General features: G+C 38.4%; 1 protein-coding gene across 1 annotated transcript in view; it reads left to right on the forward strand.

Annotated features, from left to right (window-relative positions):
* The window catches only part of Lcor (ligand dependent nuclear receptor corepressor), a 113,480-nt gene that overhangs the window by 45,216 nt on the left and 47,809 nt on the right, over nt 1-20,455 (forward strand). Inside the window, exons 3-5 of the mRNA NM_001370767.1 lie at nt 124-189; nt 664-743; nt 17,978-18,110. The gene's annotated coding sequence lies outside the window, so the exon portion shown is untranslated. The remainder of the gene's footprint in view (nt 1-123; nt 190-663; nt 744-17,977; nt 18,111-20,455) is intronic.

Raw genomic sequence — 20,455 nt, forward strand, 5'->3', positions numbered from 1 at the left:
CTGTTTCCTGAGCATCCCTTCAGGGTGATAACCAGGGATTCTGTGAACCAGAAGAAAGCAGTATTTTTCAGTAATTATCGTGATGATGGGTTTTATTTATTCACTTTTTTTTTATCCTTTCAGGATTTGAAAGTATTCTTGAAGGGCTGTTTGGACCTGCGTTATTAAAAGATCTCAGTTTATTTAAAGGTATTCAAAATATTTCTGGTATTTTACAATCTTTGTGGTTAAACCTTAGTGATTTAGGTGTCTTACTCAGTTTTGTAAGTGTTAAACTGTATTCAGGGCAGCATGTTTGTGTTTAATTTATACTGTTAGTATATGTATAGTTAGCACAATTAACTAATGAGCAGCTAGGAATTGAGTGAAGAGTTTTCTTTTCAGAGTTTTAAGACAAATGTCTTAGAGCATAGAGGAAGGAGTTTCTGGGTATGGCTGTAAGGGTGGAGCGCACACTTCTGCATGTGTGAGAATCTGAGTTTGATGAAAATACAAGAATTTAAAGATAAATGTTAAATACCTACTTTTTTAGTGAGGCTTTCACAACTATATAATAGTTTTGAAATTAGCTTTAATTTATTTTCTGAAAAATTCTGGTTTATGATTATTAAAACTTGTTTGGTTCTTTTTTTTTCTTTTCCTTTTTTTTTTTTACTTCTGCAGAGTGTGACCCTGAAAGCATTTCTGATTGGGCGTTTGATGAAAATTGTCTGTTCTGTTGCTTGAAAAGAGATAAAGTAAAGGTAACCAAGACGCTGGGGAGCGGTGTCTAATGTGATGTTTCAGGCTCTTTAAGAGGGTTTGAATCATTTTATTGGAAGATTTACAGGAAAAGGAAAATTTGGTTGCTTGTTTATAAAAGATTTGATATTAGTTGGCTTTTCAGTTTAAACTGTTTTTAGTGTGTTGGGTAGCCTATTAAAGAAATATTCTATCCAGCCTGGCAGTGGTGGTGCTTGCCTTTAATCTCAGCACTTGGGAGGCAGAGGCAGGCAGATAGAGTTCGAGGACAGCCTGGTCTACAGAGTGAGTTCCAGGACAGCCAGGATCATTCAGAGAAACCCTGTCTCGAAACGCCCCCCTCCCCCCCAAGAAGAAATCTTATATCCCAACATACATTGTCTTATATATATTTAGGCAAATGAATTAACTGGGTCTCAAAGTGTTACATTTATCTTAAATATAAAGTGGATAGTAATTCAAGAAATGATCATTTGTGGTACAAAAAGTTAGTAGTTAGTAATTTGTGTAGACTTAAGACTCAATAAGTTTCTGTTTTAAATGTCTCTTTATAATAACTGGCTGTGAGTGCTGTTTAATTAGAAATTAGCTCAACCTTTGTGTTTCTGTTTTATTGCCTTAAGAAAACAAAACTAAACACCAAACAGAATTTTACTCTGGAAACATTTCAGTTACTGAAAGCTCAGTGGATTTACCACCTACCTTGCTTTCGTGGTATCCTGTTGCCCACGGCTTCCTGCTGCACAGTCTAGGAAACATTCTGATTTCTTCTTCTGCGATAGAGGAACTTCAGTTTATGGGCAAACTTCTATCAAACACTCCTACTGCAGTTTGTTCTTCTTCTTTTTAAATTATCTATTTATTTCATGTATGTTAGTACACTGTGCTGTCTTAAGACACACACTAGAAGAGGGCATTGGATGCCCATCATAGATGGTTGTAAGCCACCATGTGGTTGCTGGGAATTGAACTCAGGACCCCTGGAAGAGCAGTTAGTGCTATTAACTGCTGAGCCATCTCTCCAGGCCGTATTTTGTTCTTTTTTATCCCCACAGATATCACTGTAGTCTATACCTCTAGTATTATTTCTGGACTTCTGAAATAACATGATTTGTATTGAACAAAAATCCTTTTTCTTTTTCTAATCTTAGGCATAAGTTCCTTTGTTTATGCCTCTGCTGTCCTATGAGGGTGCACACTCGCTCCTAGTGCTGCTTCCTCTTTCATGTGATTGTAATACATGTAATTTATACAGTTATTTGTCAATTGATAGTATGCCTTGTCTTTCCCCCCTTTTCTGAAAGTTTTGAGTATTTGTTTTTGCCTTTATTCCAGTTGCTGAAGGGAGCTATGCTTATGTGTTCTTTGTCTCTGTCTGCTACTGTTGTCTTGGCTATTGTGGAAAAGTGGCTTTTGACATCTGAATGCTGTCATGTGGTGGTCTAAGAGCTTCTTACATATATTAGTGGCATCTTTTTCCTGTTTTCTCCATGAAAATCATTCCTGCTAAAATCCACAATGGTATATTTTGTTAAATAAATGTGAAGGTTGTTTTGAAATTTACTGGCTCTGAAAGAGTACAGAATACTCTTGCCTTCTTGCTCTCCCTTTGCCCTCTCTCTCCCTTCCCCATCTCTCCCCATTCCTCTCACCCCTCTCTTTCCATGTGCTCATGGCCAGCCTCCCCTCCCCTCCCCTCCCCTCCCCTCCCCTCCCCTCCCCTCCCCTCCCCTCTCTGTGTCTCTCTCTCCCTCCCTCCTTTCTCTGTCTCTATTACCCTCCTAATTCCCCTCCCCATGCCCTGAATAAACTCTATATTCTATACTTGAAAAAAAGGAAAGAATACAGAATAAAGCAGCATTGTCAAGAGCAGCCTGAAGATGGAGTGGATGTTTATTTACATTCTATGTGTTTGCATTTATGTGTGTATATATATTGGATGTTAGCTATTGAGCAAATCATTTAATAGGAATTGTGGTAGAAGAGGAGGAGAAAAGGTTGTTTTCTTTTTATATTAGAATTGGGAAGAGAGAACCATTCTCTGCTGAGTGATGGATCAATATGTTACTATAATATGATTGAGAGTTTTCTGTTGATGCATAAGGACAAAATACTGTGTTAATATTCGTAGAAGAACAGATAAGACATGAAATAATGTGTCATTTAAAATAGATGCTTTTGTTCATTGTAGTTTTGCGTTTTTTTTTAAGATTTAATTACTTTTTATGTATATGAGTACACTGTGGCTCTCTTCAGACACACTAGAAGAGTGCATTGGACCCCATTACAGATGGTTGTGAGCCACCATGTGGTTTCTGGGAATTGAACTCAGGACCTCTGGAAGAGCAGTCAGTGTGTTCTTAACCACTGAGCCATCTCTCCAGTCCCAGTTTTGCAGGGTTTGTTTCCTTTTTTAAAAAAATCCTTTATTTATTTATTTTTTTACACTCCAGATTTTATCTCCCCTACCCCCAGTCCCATTTTGCCGTTTTTAGTTGGGTTTTTAACTGGAGTGTTTTTCTATAGGGAGAGGGATGTGCACATATGTGTGCAGGTTTACTCACCTGTGCTTGTGGACACATAAGGAGACCAGAGGATCGACTTTGGATGTCTTCCTCTATTGCTCTCCACTTTATAGGTTATTTGAAAGGTCTCACTGAATCTGGATGTCACTGCTGTCACCCAGATTAGCTGGCCAGTGAGCCTTTGGAATCCACCTGTGTACCGTTGTACTCCTACCTCACTGCAGATGTTTTAGGTGTGCAGTGGCCACGCCTGACTTTCCATGGGTTCTGTGGATCTGAAGTTACTGAGCCATCTCCCCAGATGGAGAACGTGTTTCTGTTTGACAGCTCAGCTGGTTCTAGGAGTCTGATTTCTTCATTCAACACCATTCAGTCTCTTTCATTTATTTGTTTTCAAGAGAGCCGTCTAGTAATGGAAGATAGGAAATGAAGGAGCTTTATATATAACCTTTGTTGAATTATATTGAAAATGATTATACTCTGGGACTCACAAGCATTTGTAACATCTTTTCTGAGAAAGATTAGAGTTGAGAAATAAACCCAGTGCTTTGAAACTAACATCTGTAAAATTAAAAAATTGAAAAATGGAAAGACTAAGATAATATGATAATACTCAATGTGTATTGTGCTTGTTACTGGAGTCTTGAGTTTGGGGTTAATGATGAGATAATGTAGAGTGTGTCTGGAAAAGCAGAAGCAATGGCTATTTGAGAAAGAGGTGGGTGTTTTGTGTTTTCTTTTTTAATTTGAGCTAATAGAAATTTTAACGAATTATAAGGGTAGTAGAATGGATAACAGATACAACTTTTATATTTACTTACAGTAGGTAAAATAGAAACCCACAAAGCAGCTCACTATCTTAGGGAAATGGAACTGATAATTCACCTGTAGGTTGCAATGGTCCTTCCTTTTGGAGGAATGTGTTGTAAGACCTCTGGTGAATGCCTAAAATCACTGCTGGTATGGTCTTGTATCTACACTTGTTTTGTTTCTTCTTTTGTTGCTCTTGTTGTTGTTTTGTGTGTGTGTGTGTGTGTGTGTGTGTGTGTGTGTGTGTGTGTAAAAGCCTATAGTTTATAATTAGGCACAGTAGGAAGTTAATGATAGTAACCAAACTTGTAACAATCAGAGTGCTTCCCGTGCATGGCTTCCAGTCATCAGTTTAATGCCTGTCCTGCCACACCTAACTACTCTGATGTATCATGGCTATGACTTTGGCAAAACTAGCATGCATACATTTTACTTTTCCTTAGAGTTTCACAACTTAACCTGTTAGTCTACTAAGTTTTTTAAATTTTTTATTCCTTTAAGATTGATTTACTTCATTTTTATATGTATCAGTGTTTTGCCTGCATGCATGTATCAGTGTATTGTCTGCATGTTTGTCAATGATACATCGTAGACAATTTGTACCTCAAAAGAAAATCTGTACTTCAAAGCCATTGACTTAAGTAGTTGGTTTTCTGTGTGTAATAAAGAGGTATTCATGGGCTGGAGAGATGGCTCAGGGGTTAAGAGCACTGACTGTTCTTCTGAAGGTCCTGAGTTCAAATCCCAGCAACCACATGGTGGCTCACAACCATCCATAATGAGATCTGATGCCCTCTTCTGGGTGTCTGAAGACAGCTACAATGTACTTAGATATAATAATAAAGAAATCTTAAAAAAAAAAAAAAGAGGTATTCATAGTGAGAAAATCACTGGGTCCAGCAATAACCCAGAAAATGAGCCTGAACTAGGTAGGGTCTTTAACTTGAAGATTCATAGGGAAAATTCGTTTAGAGAATCTGGACTAAAGCACTACCAATCCTTGGTGATGATGCATGTATTACGTAAATGAAGGAAGTGATACTAGCTTAACTTCTAAGCTCAGATGGCTTAGGGAGATGGTAGGGGAGAAAGGTGAAATGGCCAATATAGTTACCCAGAAAGTAGTTTATAGTGAAAATAAGAATGTAATTGGAAATGTCCAGTGATAAGAGTTGTGTAAATGGAATTATAATACAGAATGAAAACTTGCATTTTGAGGCAAATGATATCTTTAATTAAGATAAATCTGAAGCCTGCAGAGGACCTTCATTTTAGAAAGTAGAAAAAAAAATTACTTTGGAAAGAAGAACAGTAGAATAAAAGAGTTGCCTGCTTTGCATTAAGTATCTTCCAGGCTCTACAAGGAACAAGGTCCAAGGTCTCTTTTCTCTTTATTCTAGTAACATTAACACCTGGTCATTTCTCAGAATTGAATGGACCTTAAAGGAGGTGAACAAGTGCGCCAAGCCAAGCCAAATACACTTTTAAGAGAATAGCACACCAAGATTACTGATTATGGAAGCTGGACTATTAGGTCTGATGGCATTAATGAGAAACTAGACAGTCTGGATGTTCCATAATGGGTGTATATTACCAGGCTTTCAAGGAATTCAAGAGTAATAAAGAAAACGAGCAGATAATGCTTGGTGAAGACTTTTAAGGCAAGATTTTTGGAGCACACTGGAAGCTTGAGCAGTTTTTATAGTTTTAGGAAAAGCTGGAGAGAAAGAAATTAAGATGGGACATAGCACAATAAAGATTTTATACAGCTTTTGCAGAGGAGCCAAATTCACTTTTGGCACTTAAGTTGGACTGCTCACAACCACCTGTAACTCCTTCTCCTGGGGACTCCAACAGTTTCTTCTGAACTTTGCTGGGACAACCTGCTCCCCTATGTGCATAGACCCACATACAGACAAATGTATACACATAATTAAAGATTTAAAAAACAAAACAAAACAATGGAATAGCTGAATAAGGCAAGATGGTAAGAAAACCAACAGGAAATTAGCATGGGAGTTTAGGACACACTCAGTGTAACATTAGGAGTCACAGTTGTCAGGAATTCAACAAGACTGCCTTAAGCAGCTGGGCAACAGGCGGATTTCTGAGCTCAAGACCAGCCTGGTCTACAAAGTAAGTTCCAGGACAGCCAGGGCTACACAGAGAAACCCTGTCTCGAAAAACCAAAAAAAAAAAAAAAAAAAAAAAAAAAAAAAGACTGCCTTAAGCAGTAAGACTGTTGCCTGGCCTGAGAACTTGTTCATAGCACTTCCTTATTTCAGAGTGTTCTAGCCATGCCAGCAACAGGAAAGGTAGTTTCAATCAAGAAAATTAATTGGTAAGATGATTTCTTTCATCATTGTATTTTTAAGTGAGAAAAATATTGAAGTCTTTTTGGTTGGTTGGTTGGTTGATTGGTTTTTCGAGGCAGGGTTCTCTGTGTAGCCCTGGCTGTCCTGGAACTCACTCTGTAGACCAGGCTGGCGTTAACTCAGAAATCCGCCTGCCTCTGCCTCCTAAGTGCTGGGATTAAAGGAGTGTGCTGCTACTGCCTGGCAATATTAAAGTCTTGATATTAAAAAAAATACTCTTGTGAGTGTTCCATTACAAAGGTGAAACATTTTGAATAGACATTAATGTTCTAAGATTTTTATTGATTCTGAAGTTTCTTTCTGTAAATGTTGCCTCCTCCTTGAGAAGACACCCACCCCAATCCCCCCCCCCCCCCCCCCACTGCTAACCATGTAGCCCTTGCGTCCCTGGAAATCTGTGTGGATCAGGCTTCACAGATCTACCTGTTTTTCTCTTCCTGCCAAGTGCTGAGTGTTTGCACATGGACTTTGTTTTGTTCTTCCCCATCTACTATAAAGACCATTTTCTAAATAGTATTTCTCTTCTCTAGGCCTTTTTGGGATTAGGTTTATGTTCTTTACAATATTATTTATATTTTCATTACACTTACTTATTGGGGTACAGGCATGTGCAGGTCAGAGGACAACTTGCAGGAGTTGGTTTGCATCTACCATGTAGGTCCCCAGATCAAACTTAGGCCCTCAGATTTGGAAGAAAGCACTTTTATCCACCGAGGTATCTCGCCACTCTTATTTGCATCTCGGATTCTACTTCTTTGTGGCTTTATTATATGTTTTGGTTTTTAATTTTGAAAAGATTTTATGTGTATTTGTGGGCACACAAATGTGCAGGTGGCCTCAGAGGCCAGAAATGGGCAGCGAGGGGATATTGGATAGCTGGACCTGGAGTTAACACTCATTTGGGAATTGCCATGTCGGGATAGAACCTAGGTCCTCTGAAGAGTAGTTAGTGCTCTTAGCCACCGAGCCATCTCTCCAGCCCCCGTGGGTAGGACTTTTATCAATGTAATAGATAATACAGATACGAAACTAGTTCTATGTAGTGGCACAGATGGAGTTTGTAATGCTTAGACTTTATAATGCTGTTATTACCACTGGGCAGTTTTATCCTTGCACCTAAAATGACTTTGGGCATCTAGCGATTTCTATAGTCACAAGAGGATAGTGGGTACAAACTTCAGAAGGCCTGATGTGTTGTTTGTAAATGAAAATTAGGGATAGTATTAACCTTTAGATAGACGTCACTACTATTAACTGTGAGGGTGCCTTGCATTTATCTTTAATACTTTTTAATAGCACCTACTTGTATAATGGAAAAAATGTCCACAGCAAATGTTGAGTTGCTATATACAGTTTGAATACTGCATTAAAACTCAGTTTCTGTATAGTTCTTTTGAGAGGTTCTAAAAGATAGTTGCCTACAGGATGATTCCATTCTCTTTCAGCTTATGAGATCGCAGGTCTGTTTCATTAGGAAGCTAAAGGAATGGTGTGTGTGTGTGTGTGTGTGTGTGTGTGTGAGTGTGAGAGAGAGAGAGAGAGAGAGAGAGAGAGAGAGAGAAGGGGGTACTGGAAGAGTTACCAGTTTGATAGGGACTGTATTAAACATTTAGATTGTGATAATATTAACATCTTAATACTTAGGTATTTATCTTTAAAAAAATAGGATTTGACATACTTCCAATAGTAAAAAACCAACAACTGTACATTGCACTCATTACATAAAAGCACCAGTTAGTGGAAGATAAAGGTACTGAGTAATACTGAGTCATGGATCTAATATTCATATGAGGAAGCCTTGAGCAGCTGGACAAATGTCTCTATTTTAATACTAATGGCAAGAATTTAGGAAGAATGTAGGAACTTTTATGAGATCATTGCGTTTTCAATTTACTTTTAAAAAATCTTATATTATTGTCTCTCTGTCTCTGAAACCCAGCTCTTGTAGCTTCACCAATGTTAAGCCATTACTTCTTTGTGTTTCAAACTTCACATGTTCACTTTGAAGAGGGACTAAACAATCTCCCCCAAATTAAAAAAAGCTCCAGCATCTTTCACCCTATAAATGTAGTTAATCTACTCATTAACTTGGTAGTTTGTTTAGTCAAACTGAAGATAGCGTTTATATGGCAAAAATTACATTGAACACAATTTATACTTTGTTTATATAAAGAGCAATAAATTAAGATTCTCTGCTAGACGATTGACCTTAAAGTATATGAGCATTTAGAGTGGTGGTACCATTTTCTCTAAAACTTACTGGCATTTAAAACAATAAGAATAAGAAATTGGCATTTAAATCAATGGATTACATCTTGTCAGCTTTTCTAAGCTAGAAATGTCAGGAAGCCGTAGGTAACAGGAAAGGCTGTATAGCTATAGGCTCATGACTCTGAAAAACTTTTCTAACGTAATCACTACAAAACTTGTGTGTATATACTTGATTTTAGTTCCTGTGGTATCAATTTATAACAATTTTTAACTAAATTTAGGTAATCAAGGAACATAGTAGACAGGAGTAGCTTTCAAAGTCATCCTCTCATTTCCCAGTTACACTTGGAAAACCCAGGCTACTTTATTCTTCCCAAGAGAAACTTGTCATTTGATTTTCCATTTCCTTTTCTTACATTCCCTCAAGAGAAAATAAGCAGCCACTTAAGTCTCTTCCTCCAGTCTTACCTCCCCAGTTCTAGGGAAACAAATGTTAGACTTCAAAAAGAAATGTTTGGCCTTACTATTTAAAATTTAGCTTCATTGACAGTTTATTGCTGGGAGGATTAGCTTCCATGCTGATATAAGTTTGTTCCATTGTTTTTTTTAGTGATGTCTTTGCTATTTCAGGGACCTGTGAATCTATGATTGTTTTATGTCTGGGAGAAGTTTAATATTTCCATCAGGTCAGCAAAATAAGCCCTAAGCCTTGACCACAGGCTGCTTTTTAAGTACCTTCAAGTTCAAGTTAAAGAAGCTGTGTAGGCAGCAGAATTTGCATGTGGCTTGTAAGACCTTAAGTATTTACTGTATCATCCTTAATGGAATATTCGTTACTCTTTACTCTTAGTGTCACATTTGGAACCTAGTATCTCATTTTCAGTATTTCAAAACTGAGGTGGTACCTATACATAGTCAAACTAATTCAAAGAGTAGGGTTAGTTGATTTTGAAACGCTCTGTTATATATACATAAACCATCAGCATAGGGACGGTTGCGTACCCTGATGTCTTGCCCCCTGCTTCTTTGTAGTTAATTTTTTCCACAATCCTCCAGGCTTATGCAATCACTAGAGTTTTACGTTTCCTAGAATTATATGACCCTGCAATATGCAGTCTTATGTTTAACTGTTTTTGCTTAACTGTTTTTGAGACTCCTATTGTTTTTGTACATAATCTTCTGTTCCTTCATTTTCCTTGTAATTTCTCTTAGCATAGATATGCCACAATTGCCGGGCGTGGTGGTGCACACCTTTAATCCCAGCAGAGGCAGGCAGATTTCTGAGTTCGAGCCCAGCTTGGTCTGCAAAGTGAGTTCCAGGGCTATACAGAGAAACCCTGTCTCAAAAAACCAAAAATAAATAAATAAGATAAAATAAAATAGATATGCCACAATTTAGCCATTCATTTTATGTATATGAGTGTTTTGCATATATGTGTTATGTGCCTAGTGCCTGCAGAGGTCAAAAGAAAGCATCAGGCACTTTAGAACTGGAATTATAAACTGTGAGCCACACTATGACACTTGGAACTCAGCCTCCACCGTCTGCAAGAACAGCAAGGACTCTTAACCACTGAGCCATCACTGGCTTCAAGCTGTTCATTTGAATTGTTGTTAGGTTGTGACTGTTGTGACTTACTTGTAAGTCCTTTTGAGTAGTGTGTATCTTCATGCTGAGTAGTATTGTGTGTTATTCATCTAACTCGTTTCTTTCACCACATAAGAGAACACCAGTGTTCCACATCTTGGCAGTGTTAGTAGTGTCAATTTTGACATTATCCAGTGGGTATGTAGAGATATTTATCCATTACAGTTTTAATTTTTATTTCTTGGGTGACCATTTATGTTGAGACTTTCATTCATATTCCTGTCTCCCTGCTTTCTTCCCCCCACCCCCCAGACAGGGTTTCTCTGTATAGCCCTGGCTGTCCTGGAACTCACTTTGTAGACCAGGCTGGCCTCGAACTCAGAAATCTGCCTGCCTCTGCCTCTGCCTCCCAAGTGCTGAGATTAAAGGCTTATGCCACCACACCTGGTTGTCTCCCTGCTTTCTTGCCATTCCTCTCTGTTTATACAGACACACCCTCGTATGTATGTTTGGTGAAATATTTCTTTGACCTATTTGCTTTGCCATTTAAAGAAATTCACTAAGTTCTTTAATTTATTTACCTGTTTATTCTGGGACTCAAACTCAGGTCTCCAGGGGTATGTAGAAAATGCCTTTACCCACTAATTTATCTCCCCAGCCTCCTCAGATACAACATAGACGAAGATATACTCTATATTTGAAAACATCTTTTGGAGGTTTTTATTGCCATGCCACTCCAAAAAAGCAGTAAAGTATAATATTAGGTGATATATTTTCAAAGATTTCTATTTTTATTTTTATGTATAGGGGCATCTTGCTTGCATGTCTATCTGTATACCATGTATGTGTTGTGCCCAAGTAAGCTAGAAGAGGTCATTGGTTCCCCCTGGCACTGTAGTTACAGACAGTTGTAAACTGTCATGTGGGTGCTGGGAGTCAAACCTAGGTCCTCTGGAAGAGAAGCCAGTATTCTTAACTACTGAATCATCTCTCCAACCCTCATTAAAGATTTTAGTAAAGAGCTTGATGTCTTACTGGACAAGATCTTAGCCTGTTCACTATTGCAGCTTTAGACCTGGATGGTCAGACTACAGCGTGTTGGCAAGTTCTGTAGTTCTTTTCCTTCTATCTCCTATTACTTCAGGGCACATTTGTTTGTCGATTTGACACAACATTTCACTATGCATTACTGACTTACCTGGAACTCACAGCACAGACCAGGCTGGCCTCAAACTCAGATCCACCTTTCTGCCTACCAAGTGTGTGTCACACCTTGCCACCCTCTTACCCCCAGCATCATTAAAAGAAATTAACTTAATTAATTAATTAATTAACTTAAGAGGACTTGAGGGTCATCACATTGGTTCAGAGGATCCAAGTCTGACCACTTGAATTGGGTCCATGGAACCCCGAGGTGGAAGGAAGAGAACCAATGCCTACAAGCTGTTCCCTATAATCCATACATTGTAGCATGTGTGCAGGCACTCACAATAAATAAAGATGTAAGAAAACAAGGGGTATTGGAAAATTGATACAAATTAGATAGGCTACCAGAAATATAGCACCCCAAATCAAGTCGGTCTTTTCTACAAATCCTGTCTACAGAATTAAACCATTGCTTCTTCTCAAGTGTGAAATAGCCAGTACATAGGAGCTGTGTATAAATTTTGGTATTTTATTTGAGACCTATTAGTGTCTGCTTGAATGAATGTAAAACAATTGCTGAAAGAGAAAGCAGCAGTTTCTGTTCTGTCAAAGCTGATCTAAGGGGGCTGATAAAGGATAGTAGGAGAACTCACTATGATTTTTAACAGAGTTGAGAGAATAAAGCTATAATGGCCAGGCAGTGTTAAAAACAGAAACACCGAATGAGTGTTTGCATTCCAGATACCAACTTATTATAAATACCAATGTAGTTTTAAATGGTACAATAATAAATCAATAAAAATGAAACAATACAAGCCTGGTGTGGTGGTGCCTGCCTTTAATCCAGCACTTGGGAGGCAGAGGCAGGCAGATTTCTGAGTTCAAGGCCAGCCTGGTCTGCAGAGTGAGTTCCAGGACAGCCAGGGTTACGCAGAGAAACCCTGTCTCAAAAAACCAAAAAAAAAAAAAAAAAAAAAAAGCCTTATATGCTCTTAACATTAGTTGGAAAATAAAGGATTATCTTATAAATAGTATTAGGATGTTGGTTGATCATTTTTGCCTTCAGCAAATTCATAATATGCAAAATGTAATACTCAAAGTAGCTGAAATAAAAATTGTTTCCATCTAAAATTATTTTAGATTTGTTATCCATTCATTGATTTTTTTTAATGTATATGTTTCGCCTGCTTGTGTGTGTGTGTGTGTGTGCGTGCATGTGTACCATGTACATGCTTGGTACTGGGAGGATCAGAAGACATTGGAGACCTTGAAACAAGGGTTATGCATATTTGTGAGTCACCACATAGGTGTTGGAAACTGAACCCAGTCCTTTAGAATAGCAACAAGTGCTCTTAACCATTGAGCCGTCTCTCCAGCTCCCTTTTTCAATTTGTTTTATTTTTTAATTGCATGTATTGTAAGCTAAACCTGGTCACAGGAGCAAAGTTGGGGGCTGTGTTCCAGGAAAATCAAGCTGCTTCTTTTGCTCCATTTGTTTTGATAATCTATTCTAAAGAAATACTAGAAACATGGAACATACTCATTGAAACATTTTTAAAATTTTTATATGAAGATTTATTCAAACATTTTCATTAATAAAGATTTTATGTATTATCCCGATAATAAACTCTAAATTGCAACACTCTGATCACAATATTTAATATAAAACAGCCTTGGCTGTTTTTCTAGTGTGAGGGAGGCAGAGTCAGGTAAATTTAGTTTAAGACGAGTCTGATCTATAAAAAGTTTACCTCTGCTACTCGTGGTGGCGCATACCTTTAATCCCAGCACTCGGGAGGCAGAGGCAGGCAGATTTCTTGAGTTCAAGGCCAGCCAGGGCTATACAGAGAAACCCTGTCTTAGAAAACGAAAAAAAGAAAGGAAAAAAAAGTTTACCTTTTTATAAAAATAAGTATGTCTAGATTTTCAATACTGATTAGTATCACTGATTAATCAGTTTCAAGTGATTTTGGAGTCATTGTACAGTATTATAATTTCCCAAGGTTCATCATTTTTCTCTGTGTTCTTAGGGAAAGTAACTGTGTAACAGTCATCTTAGCAAATGTCATGGCTTTCGCAAGATTGAATTCTATATGATAATTCTCTCTTTTTGGTGGGGTGGGGTTCGAGACAGAGTTTCTCTGTATAGCCCTGGCTGTCCTGGAACTCACTCTGGAGACCAGGCTGTCCTCAAACTCAGAAATCCCCCTGCCTCTGCCTCCCAAGTACTGGGATTACAGGCATGCGCCACCACTGCCCAGCTCCGATAATTCTTTAATGTAAAAAAATCTTAACCTGAGCCAGGCAGTGGTGGCGCATGCCTTTAATCCCAGCACTTGGGAGGCAGAAGAAAGGCGGATTTCTGAGTCTGAGGCTACACAGAGAAACCCTGTCTTGAAAAACATTAAAAAACAAACAAACAAACAAACAAACAAACAAACATAACCCTTAAAATAGAACAGTATTAGATTCACAGACACACTTTTCTCTGTTTTGGAGTTCCATGAGAGAATTCCATTAAGCAAGCAGTCGTGACTATGAAAGCCTGCAGCAGGTAAGCATATCATCCTTCTAACAAAAATTCAGGGTTAGAGAAACTTAGTAGCATGCACCCCAGTCTCTCCATCCCTCCATATCCGCCCTCCACCTTTGCAACCTTCCCCCAAAAGAAAACAAAACAAAAAGGTCAAATAAGTATTACAAAGAAGGAAAGCAAGCCATTCGGCCATAGAAGCTGCAGTGTTTGCTCCAGCAGCCTTCCTTGCATGCTCTTTGCAATGAGTCATTGGTCTCCTTCAAGATCTCTGGCTTCTGCTGTGCTTTCAATAATGGATCCTCACAGGGACTTCTCTTACCGTGTTGTTGCCCTGTGTCATGGATATCCTGCAGCTTTCGTTCTGCAGGACCAGCCCCTTCATCTTCTCCAGCTGTTCATAGGTGGGGTAGATGTTGGAGTGGGTCAACTCAAAACTGTGTGTCTGAGCCTGGGTGGCATTTGAGCTGTTCAGCCTGTCAGCTCTGTGCCTGCTCCCCAAGGGCCAGCTCTTCTGCAGTGACATTTTATTAACTCTTATGCTTGCAAACTCCCTCGTTTTTCAATTATTTATCAAGGAGTTTAAAAAACCAGTGTTATTACAGCAATAACTGTGTGGTTAATTACTCTGTAGTATGTCTTATGATAATAAGTAGATTTTGGAGACAGAATTAACTGTAGGTGTGAGCTGACTTAGCAGCTTATATCCTAAAGCAAGTAACTCCTAGAAGACAGAAATTCTAGTTTAGACCTTCAGCCTTATTCCTATTTGGTTCTGGCCAAAAGCTTCTTTTTTATATCAAAGCAACCAATGTCTTTTAGTTAGTTATAGGACAGTATCACGTGTTTTTTATTACATTTTGTGGTACCATATATAATGCATGTATTTAAAATACAGATTTTGTGGAGGAATGATAATGGAATATTTGTTGATTTCTTGTCACCTGGGTATTCAGTTCTTTTACTTTTGTGCTGCATAAACTCTCTTGTTTTTATTGGTTCTTTGTGTATTGCGCAAGTATATGTGTGTGTGTGTGTATGTGTGTATAGAGAGAGAGAGAGAATATGAGCGAGCAAGGGACAGTAAGCCATGGTTTATTGTGGATCGTTTGGGTGCCGGGATTAGAGGCGTGCACTACCACATCTGGCATCCTGCTCTACATTTGTAGACAGGATGTTCAGTTGCAGTCGATAACATGTATGATTAAAGTAGAAAACAAAGCAAAATGTGTGATTTGTTCTACTTTTAATCTTTAGTTCTTTTTCTGGATAAAGCAAGTAAAACAACTATTTAACTGAGAATGAAAGTCGTTTGTCCATGTAGTATATGCATGCACACAGTTAGAGTTGGAAGTGTATTCATTCACGTGTAGGTAGAATAGGTTAATGGAGGTATCTTTTTAATTCCTTTACTACTAAATCTTTTGAGCCAGTCTTTTACTGAAGTTGAAGTTCACAGTTCTGTTGGACTGAACAGTCTACCAGCAGGTTTTAGGGCTCCTCTCCAGTGATGACATTGAGGGTCAAACGCGTCTGACTTTTTCCCCGAGCGCTAAGACTCTATAGATTTAGGTCCTTGTGCTTACATGATAATCATTTCACTGATTGGACCATCTCCCCACTTCTTACACAGAAACTCAGATGATCTTCTAACATAAGCCTCAAGAATAGAAAGAAAACCCTATAACTCTTCATAGATAGACATATTACTTAGAAATGCCTAAACCCATTATTAAAAAGCAAAATCTTTTTGGCAAACAGTTCAGAGGAGGCGGGTAGCTCCTTTTTAGTGTCAGTTGAAAAAATGTGTAAAAAAGTTAATGTTAGGCTGGCAGTCATGGCACACACCTTTAATCCCAGCATTCAGGAGGCAGAGGCAGGCAAATCTCTGAGTTTGAGGCCAGCCTGGTTTACAGAGTGAGTTCCAGGACAGCCACAGTTCTCAGAGACCCTGTCTGGAAAACAAAACAAAAAAACAAAAAGATTAACATTACCAGAAGAAAGGAACAAGGAAAAAAAAGGCCTTCCTGAAATCTAAGTTTGAAATATTAGTAACAGTTTACCCCAGCAAAAGTACCTCTTTATTGTTGCAACAGACTTAGCAATGTATGCCCTATCATATGGCAAAAACAGTAGAATAGTCAACTAACAGTCATTGGAGGACAACAGCATAAACATACAACAGTATGGCATAAATGCAGGCAGAGAGCAGGTAAGTGGAGGAGAGCCAGACTGGGCAGATACTGAATAGTCATAACACAGTCATCTAAGACATGGCACCAGGACCTACTCTGCAGAATTGAATGAGACGATTTACTCTTGCAGTTGCAACACTTTGGAGGTGAAAGAAGGAGAATCATATGTTTGAGTGGAGCCTGGATAAATACTGAGGTCCTGCTTCATATATGGGGAAAACAAGTGCATTGTGAATCACTTATACCCAGCAAACATAATATATATCAGGCCACATTACTCATGCTTACTAGGTACTTGGATGCTTCTTCAAGTGCTAAATATAGTTAACATAGTGATCTAGAAATTACCTCTTAGCTGTGTAGCTAAGAAAGTGAAAGTAGACATCCATAGAGAGACATGAGCAGTTAACACACTCTCTCATTCCTCATGTGATAGTGGGAGAGTGGAAGTTGTCCACATAGTTGTCCACTCTTGAAAGAATAAGATGTGCCATAGCCATAAAATGGAATGTCCATTTAGTAGGATGCTCACAACCATCCATTGGACTGAGCATGGGGTCCCCAATGAAGGAGCTAGAGAAAGGACCCAAGGAGCTGAAGGGGATTGCACCCCATAGGAGGAACAACAATATGAACTAACCAGTACCCCCATAGCTCCCAGAGACTAAACTATAAACCAAAGAGCACACCTAGTCGGCCATCAATGGAAGGAGAGGCCCTTTGTCCTATGAAGGCTCTATGCCCCAGTGTTGGGGAATGCCAGGGTCAAGAAGCAGGAGTGGGTGGGTTTGTGAGCAGGGAGAGGTGGGAGGGGATAGGGAGGGTGTTTTTCAGAGGGGAAACCAGGAAAGGGGCTAACATTTGAAATGTAAATAAAAAAAATCCAATGTAAAAATCATGATTAAATAAATAAATAACTAGAAATACCACACCGGCCATGATATAGATGGACCTTGAAACTGTATTCTAGGGGAAAATGTCACCCCCCCTCTGAAAAAAAATATGGCTCCATTTAGATGAAATGACCACAATAGGCATATCTTCAGAGGTAAAATAATATAAATATAACTGGCTGCTTAGGGCCAGGTGCAAGTGGAGGAATGGCAGCTGAGTGTTAATGGGATACAAATACTCACATTGCTATGTTAACAATTTATAGATATGAATAAAATGTGTGGGTTTTATATTCGGCGGGTGAGTTATACCTGGTGAAAGTGTTTAAAATAAATTAGTTGAAACAAGTAGTCTATAGTGAAAATAAATGCATGAGTTTATATATACTACAGTGATGTGGAGGACATGTGAGCACAGGACTTAAAAGATCCTTAGAAGGTGTACTGTGGATCCTCTCAGTATCTTCTGTGGTGCCCATCATTGTTCTAGACTCCTGTTTAATTGTGAGAGGCAAGGATAAAAATAAGTGCAGGGCACTATCACATGCAGCATTGGAAATGTTTATTCTCTATCTTACTCCATGTATGTATGTATGTATGTATGTATGTAGGTACGTATGTATGTATGTATGCATGTGTTCAAGCACGGACACACTGTAACTAAAAATACTGAAGTGTACTGGAACAGGAGGGTTGTGGTTTCAGTTCACTCTAGAGTGCCAGCTTTGACTTACTTATTAACAATCCAGTAAAAATCTGAGAGCCACCATTACAATACAGTTATCTAGAAACAGAATTTAAGTTTTAAGTATTTAAACCAATTTTTAAAAATTAAATATTCTAATTGTATTATACTAATTTGTTCTGTTGGCTTATAACAGTTGCCTTTATGCATCTGTGCTTTGGAATTTTGAATGGGGAGAGATTTCTGTACAAACATTTCACACAATATTTTTGCAGGGACATTTAGTCGGTCTGGATGAACCAGCTTCCGGAGCTGGGCAAGAAGCTTTGCTTAAGCAAGAGCACGCAAAAATCATTCGACTCCAGAGACAAGCAGAAGAGTTCCTCAATGCAGTCTTTTATAGAAAAGGTTGGTTTCAGTGGCAAACGACACAGCTGTCTGCTTGTCATATATTAATTTCCTTAATATAGATGTCATTTTAAGTTACTCTTCAAATATTTCTGTATTCCTTTATCACATTAAATTTGGAATAACGTTAAGACAACCCATTGTCCTCTTTAATTTTAAACTGGGGATGAGTCTTAGTTAAATAGTTCAGACAGAAATGTATTGTGAAACTTTGTAGCTCATTAGATAAGTTTTAGACATATAAAATGCTACTTAATAACTATAAAAATTAAATCCTTAATAACTATAAAACCAGCTCAGTAAATTGAAAATCTAACCTGAAATTTTGTTTGAAGTGAAAATGTAGTTAAGTCTTACAGTTGTATTTGTAAACATTTTTGTAAGCATTGATATCTTTTAAAATATATTTTATTTTGTGTGTGTATTTTGCTTGCATGTATGTATGTGCACCATGTATCCAGTTCACTGCAACTGGAATCAGGGTAGCTGTGAGCCACCATGGGGTGTTGGGAAAATCCAGCCCATTGACATAATCTCATTTCACTGAATTTTTAAAAACTTACTTCATAGAAAACTCTACACTAAAACAAACTCTCTTGCTTACATTTTGTGTCAACATCATTCTCCTTAAAGAAGCTTGTTTTATATTGGTCTTGAAAAGCAGAACCATTTCTCTACCAGTCTTGACCAACCCACGAGTCTCAAACCAAATGACATGTAGCCAAGGATAGCTATGAATGTGGTCTAACACAAAATTGTAAACATAGCTTAGGATATTATTTTTTTTAAAATGTTTGTAATTGATATGATAACATTATGTTGAAATGCCAAAAAGAGGCATGCATCTTGAGACTTCGGGATTCTTCTTAGAGACAGTTAATCCTGTTTTCATTTTATTTTTCTGCTTGTATGTATGTGTATGTGCATGTGAGAACTACATATACGCAGTGTTCTTGAAGGTTAGACGAGGGTATTAGATACCCTAGAAATGGAGTTAAAGATATTCGTGAGCTTCCATGTGGGTTCTGGAAAATCCCAGTCCCTTGCAAGAACAAACACTCTTAACCATTGAGCCATCTTTCTATCTCCTCCCCGCCTCCTTCCTTTGTTGTTGTTGTCATTATTGTCATCATTCTTCCTATCTCTACCCCCACCAACACACAGGGTCTCATGATGTCCTCTGGCTCTCCTGGAACTCACAAAGATCTGCTTGCTTCTGTCTCCCAAGTGCTGGGATTAGAGGCAGACATCACTATACCCTGCTTCAATTCTTGTCTTTATCCACATAACCTCTTTATGCTCTTGTTTTAATTAGTGAAGAATCTGTCTATCTGTCTGTCTATTCTGTCTACCTATTTTATCATCTATCCATCCACCCACCTGCCTGGTTTGTTTGTTTGTTTGTTTGTGGTTTGAGATAGGGTTTTGCTTTGTAGCACTGGATAACCTAGATTTACAGGAGGTCCTCCTGCCTCTGCTTCCCAAATGCTGAAATTAAAAGTTATGTGACGTTATGTTAATAAATTCTTCCTGAATGAATTCTGTTCCTTAATTACACATTTCCTTCTCCTGCTAAAGTAAAGGCAATTATGATAATTTCTAAAAATGTTTCCTACAAGGTAGATAAAGTAGTACACACTCGTGATTCCTGCAGCTGGGAAGCAGGGATGGGCGTTTTTGAGTTTCAGGCCAGCTAGAACTGAAAGGAATGAAAGGAGTTATTTACACTACTGGTTCTTGGTATACTTAACCCTCCGCAGACTCAGAGAGCCCATCTCCCACCCACACCACACTTCAGTGCCTTTGTACCGCTCATTCCCCTGATATGCCCTTTTTCCTCTCAAGGTTGACAGTACACCAGAAGTGAAATAAGATTCTAATGTTTGGTTACTATTGGATACAAGCTGTTGTACTTAGTGTGATCAGTGTTTTCAGAACATTCGGTGAGATGTCCTGTAAACTTAGGATATTCCTTAACCAAGTTTGTTGTTTGAGGGAAAACACATACTTTTGTATTTTCATTGTTTTGTTTTGTTTTTTTTCCATTAGATCCCTAGGCAAATCAGATTTCTAAGTGTGCCAGCACTTCCCTTTAATACTCATTGGCACGCTGACCTATATCTCCCAGATGAGTCTTTCAGACTCACTTTATCAGGGTAAGTGCCCGGAGTTACAAAAAAAAATTTTTTTTGAGACAGGGTTTCTCTGTGTAGCCCTAGCTGTCCTGGAACTCACTCTGTAGACCAGGCTGGCCTCGAACTCAGAAATCCGCCTGCCTCTGCCTCCCAAGTGCAAGGATTAAAGGCGTACGCCACCACCGCCCGGCCAAAAATAATGTTTTTTAA

The sequence above is a fragment of the Mus musculus genome, chromosome 19 (assembly GCF_000001635.26).
Source record: "Mus musculus strain C57BL/6J chromosome 19, GRCm38.p6 C57BL/6J".
In the NCBI taxonomy this organism is placed as follows: Eukaryota; Metazoa; Chordata; class Mammalia; order Rodentia; family Muridae; genus Mus; species Mus musculus.